The following is a 16,280-nucleotide window of genomic DNA, read 5'->3' as shown; positions in this document are numbered from 1 at the left end:
AATTTGTTAAATATTCTCAGAAACTGTTTTTTATCATTATGACTTGACCTTTAACCTTAATTGCACCATTTTTCTTATAGCGTGTGTGCGTGCACATGAGAGTGCATGTGTGTGTGTACATTTTCCTGCTGTAAACATAGCCATTCTAGTTTTATCTTATTCCTGTTGGTCAAGTTTTTTTTTTCCTTTTTTTTTTTTTTTGTCTCTTGTGTACTTATGCTTTAGTTCAAATATATATCCAAATGGTGTGTGTGTGTGTGTGTGTGTGTGTGTGTGTGTGTGTACACACACACACACACACACACACACACATATATATGTGTATATATATATATCCAAATGGTGTATAGTTGGATTTTTAAAAAATATATAGTTGGGGGATCTCTGTCTTTTTAACTAGCTGCCTAATCCTTTTATCTTGTCTGTTACAATGTTTGGTTTTATTCCTACTATTTAATTTTGTGCTTTTTATTTCACCCTCCTTTGATTGCATTTCCCTCATTTCTTTAGGCTTCTCATGTTTTCTTTATTCTTTCCCTACTCACTTCTTACCTGTCTGGAAGTTTAAAAAATTATTCTTATACTTCTGATGGTTATTCTTACATTATTTTATCCCTTTAAAACAAACATTTATTGTTCTTTTCTAATTACAGAAATAAAACATATTCACAAAAAGGGAAATACAGAAAACACTTGGGACACAATAATTATGAGGTGACCGAAGGAACAAAAATAAAAATTACCCACAATTTTGTAACTCAGAGGTAACCTCTTTAAAATTTTTTTCTGACTTTTTTCTATGCATGTGGATACATCAGTTGTATATAATGCACATGCATACATACAGATATTTTAAACAAAATTTTGGACCTTACATACAATACTCTTTAGAATTTGCTTTTTTTCCCCACTTTAGCAATGTATCATAGACAGTTTCGATTTTTACATTTTTAACGTGTATACTTTACTCGAAGCTGACAGCTCTATGCAACTTAAGTCCAACTAAGTGCTTTACCTCCAAGTACCATCCAAATACTGCCTTTCATGTTACTATTTTCCATCATTTTAATCTCTCTTTGTTTTTCACCCTCAAGTTCATCATTATTATATATGTTCAAAACTGTTTATATTTACCTAAATTTTTAACAATTGCATTCCTTCTCATACCCTGTTCCTAAATGTATATTCTGGTAGTTTCTTTAATACATGTATTTCTGGTATTTCATCATGGCAGTTTACCTCTTCATGGTAACTTCTTTAGTCTTTGTTTTCCTGAAAATGTCCTGATTTTGCCCCTCATGTAAAGAAGGGTTTAGCCGGCACAGAATTCTATGTTGATGATTATTTTCCCTCAAAATTTAAAGTTACTCTTATTTTTTTCTGGCTTCTACTGTTGCCTCTAAAAGGCCTGCAGTCAGTCTAATCGTCATCCCTTTGTAGCAAACTATCTTTTTTTCTTTCATTTCTTCCAGCATCTCCTTAGCTTTGGGCGTTCTGCCGCTTTTAGCAAAGTTGTCTAGGTGCCCGTTTCTTATTATCTATCTTTCCTCAGACTTCTTGTATCGCCTGAAACTGAGGATTTATGTTTTTCATCAATATTATTAAATTCTCAGCCATTCTTTTGGAACACGGCTTCTGGAGGAAAAAGTCATATTTCACCGGAAAACTGCATCCTCTACAAGCATACAGCTCTGAGCAAGGCATGGGACTACGTCTGAGCTCTTTGGAAGCTCTTTGTAAGCTGCAAGCAGAGGATAGATGTATAAATTATGTGTTGTCTGGGAGTGATTTCACTGGTGGTGATTTGACTTCCTGCGCCCTGTAAATAAACACATTTTATGTCCACTTACAATTCATCTCAACATTCCTTTACTTCATATACATTTGTCCTGGTTTGACTTTTCCTTTAATTGGATCTAACATCTGCCTGGTTCCCTCATGTCTTGTGAGTAAAATAAATTCTTTAGCATGTGTTCATTTTTTATATCGGCATATGGGTCACAGTTTTACCTTTCCTCTGAAAAATCATCTCCTAACACTTCTCCCACGTTCTTTCTATTATTTCCTTCTACAGTACCAGCCACCACGTGTGGGAGCACCTACGCAAGAGAGGAATGCATATGCCCTGTCTCACAAGGTTAAGTGTGGGGTCAATCCAGGATGGGGTTCATACGTCCACATCAGCTTTCTGCATGACCTCAGACACACTGTGCTATTATTTTGATGACTCTTCCTATTTTTGACTTATTTGCAAAATAATAACAGTACCCTTCTCAAAAAGGTTGTAAATATATGTAAAACATTTGGACCAGGACCTGGTACATAGAAGCACCATTCACCAATGCATCCATTCACCATTCTTTCTTATTTTTCACCTATTTAGCTGGCTATGATTCATCTAGGAAATTGCCTTATTCCTTTGACCGTGTCTCATCTGACACCCAATGCTTCTACTGAGTTTTTAATTTTTTATTTCATTGAAATATTGTGTTAGTTGTACAATGTTGTGTTAGTTTTAAATGTTGTTAGAGTTACAATGGTGTGTTAGTTTCAGGTATACAGCACACTGATTCAGTTATATATATATATATATATATATATATATATATATATATATATATATATTCTTTTTCAGATTCTTTTCCCTTTTAGGTTATCACAAAATATTGAGTGTAGTTCCCTGTGCTATACAGTAGGTCCTTATTGTTTATCTATTTTATCTACTGTAGTGTGTATATGTTAATCCTAAACTCCTAATTTATCCCTCCCCCACCCTTCCCCTTTGGTAACCATAAGTTTGTTTTTTATGTCTGTGGGTTTATTTCTGTTTTGTAGATAAGCTGAGTTTTTAATTTTGATGCCTATATTTCTCATCTCTATTAATTTTATGTGATTTTTTCCAAAGCTGTTTTTTAAAGAGTGTTTTGCGTTTTTCTTGCATTTTCAATTCTTAATTGTGTTTAATTATTTAAACATTATTTATTAGTTCTTATTACCTAAAGTTTAGATCCAGATCTGCAGTTTGTTATGTCTGATAATATTTGCTCCAAGGGAGCTGCTATTTATTTATGTGTCTTTTGTAAGTTTAATTTTCAACTCATCTGTTTGCATATGTTTGTTTGCCTTTAACAAACAGTCTTTGTAACGTTTGCTGTAAAATCTAATGAAGGGCGATATAGAGTGAGAGCTCAGGGGACACAGATGCAGCCACGGTGTTGGTGGAAGCGAAATGACAAGGGGGAGGTGGGGAGAAGAGCAGAGCCCTGTGGCTGTCCCCTCACAGCTTTCCAGCCCCCACTCCTGACACCAACCACTGTAGTTTGTGCTGTTTGTCAGATGGCAGAAAACTCAGGGTTCAAACACTGATGCACCACCATGGAGCTTGGACAGGGCACATCTCAGCTTCCAGACGCCAAAGACTGGAATGAATCTTCAGTCTCCGAGCCCCCTGATTGTGACATGGAGCTTCCCCCATACAGCCAGAAACAGGCAAGCTTCCTGTTCACCTTCCTGCACTGAGAAGGAGATGCTTCTCCAGCCCCCTTCTCAGAGAGGGCAGTGTTTCCACAGTAGTCGGTTCCAGCCCACCTGGTCTTGGCAAGAGGGTGGGGCCCAGGTGTCACCCTTGCCTCCCTAGGGGAGTTGTTTGGTGACCCAGGACCCAGGATAACTCCCTGAGCTCCCAGGGCTCCATGTGGGGAAAGCACTGGTCTCCATCCTCCCGGGCTGCTCAGAGCCCCTGCAGGCCTTCCAACACAGAGGTCAGGCAGCCTACTTCATGGATGTGAATGAGTCCATGAAGTAAAAGTGAATTTTCCATTTCTGAGCTGTGTAACCTGTGATGCCCTTTCTCTCCAGAGCCATGAAACAAAGAGGATAAAAGAAAGCTAGCCACCCCTGCTGGGGAGGGGAGAGTTTCTGCCACTGGTGCCCTTGGTTACTTTTCACACAAGGACTGTAAATCAGGTGTAGAGATTCAAACGTGAGTGAAGGTGAGTAGAAAACACAGAGGGAAAGGTGCTGACTTTGCACTCTTCCCACCTGTGTTTCAGTGACCTCTGACCTGGCATGTATGCCACCTTGGGAACCTCCCACATAAGTGGGGCCACCAAGTCCATGCCTGAAGTTCCCCAGTAACTGGCTGAAAAGTGACCAGACTAATTTTCTTAAGGGAGCTTTTCCCTTTAGATTGAAGATAGTAAAGAAATTGATCAACATTAATCTGAATAAATATGAAATCTAAGTAAACTAAGCATATGCACTTGCTATGACAGTATAAATAAAATCTAAAAATGATAAAACAGAAATATTGTTTTTATCTTCAAGAAGTTAATCTAAATATTTCCTGCCTAAAATTATACTAAGTATTTCCACCAGAACACTGAAGCAAGAAGTGCTTCAAGTGAACCAAGCTGGTATAACATGTTTGGAAAGAAATTTCACAAAATGTAATAAGAGGATTTAAGAAGCTTAAAAATTCCATGTTTCGTCTGGGAAAATATATAAGATTAAAATAATTATAGTCACAAATATGTTTATTACCAATTTCAATAAAACAAAAACTGGAGCTCAAACTTTCTGTTAGGGATAGAATAGACACACTTTTACCTATTTGCATGGACTGAACTGCACCTCCCTCAATTCATATGTTGAAGTCCTAACCCCCAGTGTGAATATATTTGGAAATAGGACCTTTAAGGAGGTAATTAGGTTACATGCAGTCATTAGGATGGGGCCCTAATCCAATAGGACTGGTAGCCTTATAAGAATAGGAAGAAATTAATATTCATATTCTCTCTCTCTCTTTTCCATAGAGGACACAGTGTGAAGGCAGGCATCTACAGGCCAGGATGGGATCTTTCACCAGGAACCGAACTGGCTGGCAGAAATAAACGTCTTCGTTTTTATGTATCCATTACAGTCACTTTAAGAGTTTCTTGGTAACAACACAGTATATAAATAAATAAGAAATAAAATGTAATGGCCTGGGGATTCTGCCCCAAATAAATATTTACTTTAGTGAAAAAAAATGCCCAGAGTATGGTATTTTGTTATTAGTGTTTTGCATCACTATTACTTCCATTAACTATGCCTAAAATTCTTAACATAAAATATAAATAAACATAGGACCACTGTGAAAATGCAGAGAAGAAGGCAGAAGGATTGACACGAGGTCCCTGGGTTTTCCATTTGTCTCTTATATTCCAAACTGAGTACTGGAGAAGCATCAACAGGTGCAGAGAAAAACAGCAACAACAAAAATGTCCTGAGAAAAGCAAAATGACCAGAAAAGGGCAGCCAGGGAGACAGAAAACTTTTAAGTAATAGTCCCACCTCAGCTAAACACCAAAGGAAAAAATCATGTTCTACCATCAACACCATCAGCAGAGAGGTGAGGCCTGTAGGCTACCAACAAAATTACATATTCCAAGAAAATATTATCAAAACAAGCAGGATCAACTATATTATTACCAGATAAACTAGACTTTAGAGGAAAGAAAATTACAAAGGGCAGATATAAATTTACATACTGATAAAGACTCCACCTACCAAGAAGACACAACAATCATACATTCTTTCCCAAACAAGCTGAAAAGCTGAAAAGTATGTGAACAAAACCAGAAGGAAGTAAAAAAAAAAAAAAAAGAAAAAGAAAGAAAGAAAGAAATATACAAATCCACATTCTTCAACACTCCTCTCTCAACACTTGATGAGAGGACAACTAGACAGAAAATCAGGAAAGTCACAGAACTTCACACACCATCAACCAATAGGGCCTAATTGACAGAAAACCCTTTCCCCAACACAGCAAAAACACATTGTTTTCAAGTCCCCATGGAGCATATACTAAGACAGACCACAAACTGTGCCATAAAAACCTCAACAATATTAAAAGAATTTAAACCATATGGAGGATGATTTTCCACAATGGAATCAAATTAAAAACAAGTAAAAAGGAGACAACATGAGAATTTCCAAAGACTTGGAATCTAAACAGTAAATTTCTAAATAATCTATGAGTCAAAGAGAAAGTCTATGGGAAACTCAAAAGATAAAGTGAACTGAAGAAACTAAAAATACAGCTTATCAAAATTTGTGAGGTGCAGGTAGAGTGCTGAGGAGATGTATAGTAGTAAATGCTTACATTAGAAAAAAGTATCAAGTCTGTAACTGTATGCTGACTCCTCATGTAACAAAAAAAATGAAGAGAAAAATAAACTCATAACAAGTAGAGAGAAGGAAATAATAAATATAGGAGGAAAAATCAATGAAAGTGAGAAAAGAAAAACAATAGGGAAAATCAATGAAACAAAAATCTACTTCTTTGAAAAGATCAATTAAATTGACAAGCAAATATCAGGAATGAATTTGAGTATATCACTACAAGCCCTGCACACATCAGAAGAATGACAAGAGGATGTCACAAACAACTCTTCACCTATAAATTTGACAGTTTAGATGAAATACACCAATTCCTTGGAAAGCACAGCCTACTAAAATTTAAACAAGAGGAAATAAATAAGCTGAATAGTCACAAAATTATTAAATAAATTGAATTAATAATTTTAAAATTCCTGAAAAGAACTCTCTAGGTCTTGATGGTTTCACTAGAAAATTCTACTAAACAATTAAGAAGGATTAATACCAATTCTATAACTCTCTCCCAGAAAATAGAGGATGAGAGAATATCTATCAACTCATTTTAAGAAGCTAATATTATTCTGAAACCAAAACCACACAGATAGTACTGAAAAAAAAAAGAATAAGAAAAAAAAATAGAAATGTATAGAGTACATTCTCTCATAGACAAAAAAATCCTTAACAAAAAATTAGCAAATACAATTTGGCAGCATATATAAAGAATTATACACATAACCAAGTGGGGTTTATTCCATGAGTACAACATTGGTTGGAGTACTTCAAAACTGATCAATGAATCAACCATATTAAGAGGCTGAAGAATAAAAAGCATATGCTTATACCAATTAGTGCAGAAAAAAACACTGATAATATTCAACACTCATGCAGAATAAAAACTGTCAGAAAACTGGAATAGAGGGGAACTTCCTCAGCCTGATAAAGAACATCTACCAAAAAAACCACAGCTAGTATCATACATAATGGTAAAAAGACTGAATGCCTTGCCTCTAAGATCAGGAACAAGGCAGATCTTATTCCTGATCTTTCAACACACTTATTCAACATAATACTGGAGTCCTCACCAGGAAAGCAGAAGAAATAAAGGCATAGAGATCAGGAAGAAAGAAAACCATCTTATTTGCAGTTGACGTGATGATAGAAATCATTTACATAACTATGTAGAAAGCCCCAAGAAATCTCTAACAACAACAACAACAAAACCCCCAACAACTCCTAAAACTAATACATGAGTGGAGCAAGGTCAGAGGATACAAGGTCAACATTTAGAAAAAATTGTGAAGGAGGGTTCAAGGTGGTGGCGTAGGATGATCCTGAACTCACCTCCTTCCACAGACACAGCAGATCCACAACTACATATGGGATAATCCCCTCATAAAGGAACCCGAAAGCTGGAGGAACAGAACCTCCACAACAAAGAGTAAAAGGACAACATTGAGACGGTGAGGAGAGGCAGAGAGATGTCTCACCAAGGAGGAAACCACACCCTGGCTGCGGTGATCCACAATCGGGAGGGATCACAAAGGCCCAGATCTTTTCTTTGAGGAGTGAGGGATTCAAGCTCCACACCAGGCACCTTGACCCTGCACAGGAGAGACAAGCCCCCAAAACACCTGATTTTAAAAGCCAAAAGAGAGTGCTCACTTCGGCAGCACATATACTAAAATTGGAACAATACAGAGAAGATTAGCAGGGCCCCTGCATGAGGATGATGCACAAATTCGTGAAGCATTCCATAGTTTTTGCACTTATTTACAAAACAGAAATATACTCACACACATAGAAAACAGTTTTATGGCTACCAAAAGGGGAGGGAGGGGATAAATTAGGAGTCTGGGATTAACATATACACACTATTATATATAAAACAGATAAACAAGAACCTACTGTATAGCACAGGCAACTATACTGAATATCTTGTAATAACCTATAATGGAAAAGAATCTGAAAAGGAAAAAAAAATATATATATATATATTTTATATAACTGAATCACTTTGCTATACACCTGAAATTAACACAACATTGTAAATCAACTATACTTTAATAATTAAAAAAAAAGAAAAACCAAAAGGGAATACATCCAGGGCAACCACAGAACTGAGAGAAGAGAAAATTCTTTCTTAAAGGGCCCACATACAGACTCACTCAACCCAAAAGCCAGCATGAAAACATCAGATTGAAAAGCATATAGACTGTAGGTCAAGGGACCCACTTACTAACCTTGAAGCATCACCAGAGAGGCAGGAACCATTTCAGATGCTCCCTGGGGAATGCAAGATAGTGCCAGGAACCATTTTTGCCATTTCAGACTACCTTGCTAATACTGGTGCTGGTGGGCACCACTTTGAAATTCTCCCTCTAACTTGTTAGCACCAGTGAGTGTGCCCCACTGAGAGCCCCACCCACTCCTGCACATCAGCCCCACCTACCAGTCGGTGCAGCCATCACAGGTAGACCTCCAAGCCAGTCTGGGGGGCTGCCTCACTCACCAGCACACCACAGCAGCTGTAGCTATGTCCCTCAGCCATCCTGGGGGGAAGCCCAGCCTACCAGTATGCCACAGAAGCAGCTGTGGCCCCACCATAGAGGAGGGTGCATGCAGCCCCAATAGGGGACAACCCTTGAATGCCTGGCTCTAGTGGCCAGGCAGAATTGCACCTCTGAGCCCCAAAAGACATTTCCTAAATAAGGCCACTCCTTCAAGACTGGGAAGGATAGCTGATTCACCTAATACATAGAAACAAAGAATTAAGAAAAATGAGGAGACAGAGGAATATGCTCCAATTGGAAGAACAAGTCAAAACCTCAGAAAAATAACTAAATGAAATGGAGATAAGCAATCTACCTGATAAAGAGTTAAAAGTAATGGTTATATAGACGCTCACCAAGCTCAGGAGACGAATGGATGGACACAGTGAGAACTTCAACAGAGATAGAAAATATACGAAAGTACCAAACAGAAGTTACAACTAAACTGAAAAATACACTAGAAGAGCTGAACAGCAGACTAGATGAGATAGAAGAACAAATCAACAAGCCGGAAGACAAAATGGAACTTATCCAGACAGGGCAGTAAAATGAAAAAGAACTTAAAAAGCGAAGATACCTAAAGGGACTTTTGGGACAACATTACATTTGCATTATAGGGGTTCCAGAAGAAGAGGAGAAAGAAAAAGGGTCAGAAAAATTATTTGAAGAAATAGTGGCTGAAAACTTCCCTAGTCTGGGGAAGGAAACAGACTTCCAGGTCCAGGAAGTGCAGCAAGTTCCAAATAAGATGAACCTACAGAGTCACACACCAAGACATATTATAATTAAAATAATAAAAGTTAAGGATAAAGAGAGACTCCTAAAAGCAGAAAGAGAAAAACAACTTGTTACATACAAGGTAAACCCCTCAGGCTATCAGTAAATTTCTCAGCAGAAACTGTACAGCCCAGAAAGCAGTGGCATGACATATTCAAAGTGCTGAAAGGGAAAAAAACCAAAAAATTTCCAGCCAATAATTCTCTACCCAGCAAGGTTATCATTCAGAATTGAAGAAGAGATCAAGATATTCTAAGATAAGTAAAAGCTAAAGGAGCTCATCACCACTAAACTGACCCAATAAGAAATGTTAAACGGAATTCTTTAAGCTGAAAAGAAAGGGCACTAACTAATAATAAGAAAACATACAAAAGTAAAAATCTCACTGGAGGTGAATCATAAATATAGTAAATTAATCACATAAAACAAGCATGAAGGTTAAAAGACAAAAGAGATAAAATTAACTAAAATTACAATACTTAATTACTTAAGGGATGCATAAAATAAAGAGATAAAATGTGTCATCAAAAGTATAAAACATGGGGGGTATTAAAAAGATAAAGTTTTGGAATGTGTTCAAACCTAAGTTGCTACTAACTTAAAACAGGCTACTATTTACACAGGATGTGATATGTGAACCTCACAGTAGCCAAAAGGAAAAAAGTTATAGTAAATACACAAAAGAAAATAAGAAAGGAATCTAAACATAACACTAAAGAAAACCACAAAACACAAGGGAAGAGAAAAAGAGAAGAGGAATAGAACGGAGAGGAACTACAAAAATAGCTAGAAAACAATTAAGAAAATGGCAATACATACCTATCAATACTTACTTTAAATGTAAATGGACTAAATTTGCCAATCAGAATACACAGAGTAGATGAATGGACAAAAAACCCAAGACCCGTAAGTAGGTTGCCTACAAGAGACTCACTTCAGAAGAAAGGACACGCACAGACTAAAAGTGAAGAGATGGAAAAAGATATTCCATGCAAAGGGAAATGAAAAGAAAGCTGAAGTAGCCATACTCGTATCAGACAAAATAGAATTTAAAACTAACAGTGAAATAAAAGACAAAGACAGGCATCATATAATAATGGGGTCATTAGAAATTAATCACAAGAAAAAAATGGGGAAAAAACCCACAACATGTGGATATTAAATAACATGCTACTGAAAACCAATGGGTCATCAATGAAATCAAAGGAAAACTCAAAAATTACCTAGAGAGAAATGAAACAGAAATATGACATACCAAAATCTATGGGATACAGTAAAGTGGCTTTAAGAGAAAAGTTCTTATCAATACAGGCCTACCTCATAAAATAAGAAAAATCCCCCCCAAAAATGTAACTTTACACCTAAAGGAACTAGAAAAAGAAGAATAAACAAAGCCCAAAATTAGTAGAAGAAAGGAAACAATAAAACTTAGGGCAGAAATAAATGAAATAGAGACAAAAAGCTATAGAAAAGAGGAACAAATCTAAGAGCTGGTTCATTGAAAAGACAAAATTAACAAACCTTTAGCTAGACTAACCAGAAGAAAAAGAGAGGACTCAAATAAATAAAATCAGAAATGAAAGAGGAAAAGTTACACTAATACCACAGAAATACTAAGGATCATAAGAGATTATTACAAACAATTATTATTATTAGATTATTCCAAACAAATCCAATAAATTGGATAACCTAGAAGAAATGGATAAATTCCTAGAAACATACAAACTTCCAAGACTGAATCATGAAGAAATAGAAAATCTGAATAGACCAATCAATAGTAAAGAGACTAAAACAGTAATCAAAAATCTAACAAAAAACCCAGGACCCGATGGCTTCACTGGTGAATTGCATATAATATTTAAAGAAAATTTAATACCCATCTTTCTCAAACTCTTCCAAAAACTGAAGAGAAGGGAAACTTTCCAAATATATTTTACAAAGTCAGCATTACCGTGATACCAAAACCAGATAAGGCATCACAGACTTAAATGTAACTCTTAAAACTATAAAACTCAGAAGGAAACAGGAGAAAATCTTCAGTACATAGGTGTAGGCTAAGATTTCTTAGACTTGACACCTAAACACAATCCATCAAGTAGATTTCATGTATATAAATTTTTTAAAAATTTGCTTGTGAAAAATCCAGTTAAGAATATGAAAAGATGTCATATAAAAAAATAAATAAAATAAAATTCAAAAACAAAAAGAATATGAAAAGACAAGCTATAGAAGGATAAAAAATATTTTCAACACATATCCGAAAAAAGACTCACAGTTAGAATATATAAAGAACTCTCAAAACTAATAGTAAAAAATAAATAATAACAAAACCCAGCAAAAATCAAATTAGAAAAAAGGCAAAAGAAATGATCAGATACTTGATTAAAGAGGATATGCATAACTAATAAATACATGGAAAAATGTTCAACATCATTAGCCCTTGTGGAAATGCAAAACCACAATGCGATATTACTACATACCTATCAGAATGACCAAAGTAATAAATAATGAAAACATCAAATCCTTGTGAAGAGGCAGTGTAACTTGAGTCACGTATTTCTGACGAGAACATAAATGGTACAGGTGCTCTGAAAAAGGGTATGACAGTTTTTTTAGAAAACTAAACATCTATGTATTATACAACCCAGCAATTATACTCTTGTGTAATTTATACCAGAAAAATAAAAACTTATGTTCACATAAAAACCTGTACATGAATGTTCATGGTAGATGTATTTATAATACCTAAAAACTGTAAACTCCCCAAATGTCCTTCAATCAATGAATATTTAAACAAATGTTGTACATCTATACCATGGAATGTTATTCAGCCACTCTCAAAACGTTACATACTGTATGGATCCATTTATATAATATTACTGAAATGCCATAATTCTAGAGATGGATATCCTATGAGTATGTGCCAGAGCTTAACTGTAGGAGGAGTTACACAAATCTTCACATGTGATAGAATTGCTTAGAATTATGCACATGTAAAATGGGTGAAACCTGAATAAACTCTGTGGATTGTACCAATGTCAATTTCTTGGTTATGACATTTTACTGGACTTATTTAAAATGTTACCACTAGGGAAGATTGGGAAGGGAAGGAAGATGTACCTCCCTGTACATTTTTTTCTGTTTTTTTGTGAATCTATAATTATTTCAAAATAAAAAGTAGAATTATTATTTTTTTAATATTCTTAATAAGCACTTTATTTTTTTTGAATTTTTGAATTTTATTTTATTTACTTTTTTATACAGCAGGTTCTTATTAGTCATCCATTTTAGAATTATTTTTTTTAAAAAATTAAGACACCAAATATCCAACAATGGTTAATTAAAATACATCATCTCAATGGAATCTTATGTTACCATTAAAATTATAATTAGAAAGTGCCCATAGAAACATAGAAAATGTTTATAATTAATGAAAAATGCAGTCATTATAACCACATCAAAATGTATTTAGCTGTTTAGGGAAGGGAGGATAGAAATGAAGCAATTTGACTTTGTAATGGCCAATGATACTGCTCTTTTGAAGCATGAAGACTTTTTTTTTTTTTTTTTGCTCTCAATCTCAAGTTGGCTTTCACAATAAATGAGGTAAAAGGGTCAACAAAGCCAAGATAAAAAGAATGTGACAATGTCCACTGGAAGGTCAGGAAGAACTGCCACCTTCAAACCCAGATGCCACCTGCCACAAGCTTTTAGAGGCACCCACTGGAAGTCTATAAAATGGAACCCATCCTATGTTCTGCTTACTGAGAACACCAAAGGAACTATGTTATAGCCATAATATATCCTGCCTGTAGATTACAAAATGCATAAGGAATCCTGTAATAATTCCCTAAAGCATTAATGCACCCTGGGAAAATGAGAATACCTAGGTAAGTACCAGGGAGAAGCACTCAGATGGTTAGAATCAAGTTCCCATTTGTTCTTTTGCCATAGGCCACCAACGTCGTGAGCATCCTTCATCATTCAGTTGGTCTCTCTCTCTGGACAGCAAGAGGGAGACAAGAATTTAATTAAGGTTATTGTATGGGCTGAAATTCATGACATCAACCCCCCCAAATTCCTCCTAGTTTCCACCTAATTAAAGATATGTAAGTTGGTATTTGTGCCCAGCAGGTCAGAGTCTTTCAAAGTTTGGTCCATGGACCACTCGTAGCAGATTCCTCAGCTGTACTCGACACCTGCTGTATCTCACCCTGAGGGAGGTAGAGATGAAGCCTCCATTGCTAACAAGTACTTGGGAGCTTCTTAGGCAGAGCAGAAGCCAGAAAATCAAATCAGAAAAGTCAAAATGAGTAGGAGGATTGAGAGTACCCACATGGGTTGCAAGGACTCAGAGGACCACACCAAAGAAACCTCTGAGCATCCTGGGAGTTTTTAAAGCCCATTGAATGTCTCCTCATGAACCCTCTGACCTGGTGCAGAAGGACTGCAGACATGGCTTACATGGGGGCAGAGAGGTTCTAGACCCTGGCCCCGGAACCTGGTCCCCCACAGCAATGGCGCTTCTGGTTGCACACTCTTTCAGATGCTTTGGTGGGTTTTTATCTTGGATAGGCAAAGGTGGATGAAACTGGTAGACTTACTAATGCAATTCACTACATATCCATGTTAGACAAGGAAGCAAAGACATAATCTTAACAGAGACAGAATAATTGCTAAATTCAGCTCTCACGGGCTGGTGCATTTGTCCCAGATTTATCCCTCAGTATTTCACGGTTATGCTCACATTGTAAATGAGATCCTGTTTTCCATTTTGCTTCCCTGTTAGTCACTGATGTGTAGCTCAGCTATTATCTCGTCTTCCTTGCTCAACTCTATTTAGCTCCAAGTTTGTCAGCAGATTCTATTTTTAAGTCAATAATCACCTAGAATTAACAGCAGTGTTGTGTCTTCCTGCTATATTTAGATCTCTTATTTTTAATTTTTTCTTGTCGTGCTCTGGCTACACCCTTCAGCAGACTGCTGACAGGAGGGATATCTGGCATCTTTGCCTTATGTCTGACTTGGATGTGGATCTAACTTCTCAACTATTAGTTTATGTTTACTGCAGTTTTCTTGTGGATTGTATTTATCCAATTATGAAAGTTTTCTTCTAGTCTTGGTTTATAATGTGTTACATCAAGAATTAGAGCTGAATTTAATATTTTCTCGGTCTCTGTTCGTTTGTTTCCTTCTTTAACATGGATACAAATTAACGTGAATTGCATTAGTAAATGTACCAAGTTAATCCATCCTTGCCTACCTGGGATAAAAATTATTTGGTATTTTTCACTTAGTGCGCTGCTGGAATTCATTTGTCAGTATTCTTTTAGGGTATCTGCATTCATATTTACATGTAAGATTTGCCAATACTCTTCTATTCAGACATCTTTGTCATGTTTAATATGTGTTAGCTTTATAAATTTTCTATCTTTTATCATGTTCTAGAACAATTTATATAATGTATATTTATTCTTTGAAGATGTAAAATTCAAATGTAAAAATGTAACTTTTAAATGTATATATTTGCCTACTTTTTCCATTTTTATGTATTTTTAAGTCTATTCTGATTTTCTACCTTTTAGGTATATTTAGTAATATTTATTTCCCTCAAAAAGCACCCATTTCAACCAGATGTTCAATTTATACATATGTTCTTTCATTCATTCACTTTTTTGACATTTTCAAAGAACTAGATTTTAGTTTTGAATTTTCTTTTTTTTAAATGTGTGTTTGTTTTATGCCTTTTAAAAACCATTTCTGTTACGTCTTTACTAATTCCTCCTAGTTTCTTCCAGTTTATTCTGATATGCATTTGCTAACTTTTTGAGGTATAGGATTAATTAATCAAATTTCAAACTTCCTTGTTTTCTTATCTTTAGACATGACTTTGACATCTGTCCCTGGTCTTGATATGTTCATACTCATTGTTATTCATTCTTTAAAAGACACTTCTTAAAAGTTCCTATAGCCAAGATTAATTTAAGAGTGTTTTTTAAAAATAAAGTGGACGTTATACATACATATATACATATTACTGTATTACTATCCCTTTGTTGATAAATTCCACTTATAGAGCTTTGTGATGAGAGAACAGAAGCCATGTGATATCTACATTTTGGAATACACTAGATATTATTATTTGCCTTAAGTATTGAGGTGCTCCTGTGTTGGGTGCATAACTGTTTAAGAGAATTCAGCACCACCAAACCAGCTTTACAACAAATGCTAAAGGAACTTCTCTAGGCAAGATACACAAGAGAAGGAAAAGACCTACAATAACAAACCCAAAACAATTAAGAAAATGCTAATAGGAACATACATATTGATAATTACCTTAAATGTAAATGGACTAAATGCTCCAACCAAAAGATATAGACTGGCTGAATGTATATAAAAACAGGAACCGTATATATGCTGTCTACAAGAGACCCACTTCAGACCCAGGGACACAGAGAGACTTAAAGTGAGGAGATGGAAAAACATATTCCATGCAAATGGAAATCAAAACAAAGCTGGAGTACCACTTCACCTACCAGACAAAATAAACTTTAAAATAAAGACGATTACAAGAGACAAAGAAGGACACTACATAATGATCAAGGGATCAATCCAAGAAGAAGATATAACAATTGTCAATATTTATGCACCCAACATAGGAGCACCTCAATACATAAGGCAAATGCTAACAGCCATAAAAGGGGAAATCGACAATAACAAAATAATAGTAGGGGACTTTACAACCCCACTTTCCCCAATGGACAGATCAACTAAAAGAAAGATAAATAAGGAAACACACACAAGCTTTAAATG

At 35.6% G+C, this 16,280-nt stretch overlaps 1 protein-coding gene and 1 long non-coding RNA gene across 3 annotated transcripts in view; both read right to left on the bottom strand.

Moving 5' to 3' along the window:
• Positions 1-16,280, bottom strand: part of LOC309624921 — a 999,471-nt gene that overhangs the window by 295,789 nt on the left and 687,402 nt on the right. The window lies entirely within an intron of this gene.
• The window catches only part of CHRNA7 (cholinergic receptor nicotinic alpha 7 subunit), a 134,205-nt gene that overhangs the window by 34,894 nt on the left and 83,031 nt on the right, over positions 1-16,280 (bottom strand). The window lies entirely within an intron of this gene.

The sequence above is a fragment of the Balaenoptera borealis genome (assembly GCF_965194805.1).
Source record: "Balaenoptera borealis genome assembly, chromosome: 3".
In the NCBI taxonomy this organism is placed as follows: Eukaryota; Metazoa; Chordata; class Mammalia; order Artiodactyla; family Balaenopteridae; genus Balaenoptera; species Balaenoptera borealis.
Note: the sequence above shows the minus strand (reverse complement) of the source record. Positions and strands in the feature narration are given on the sequence as shown.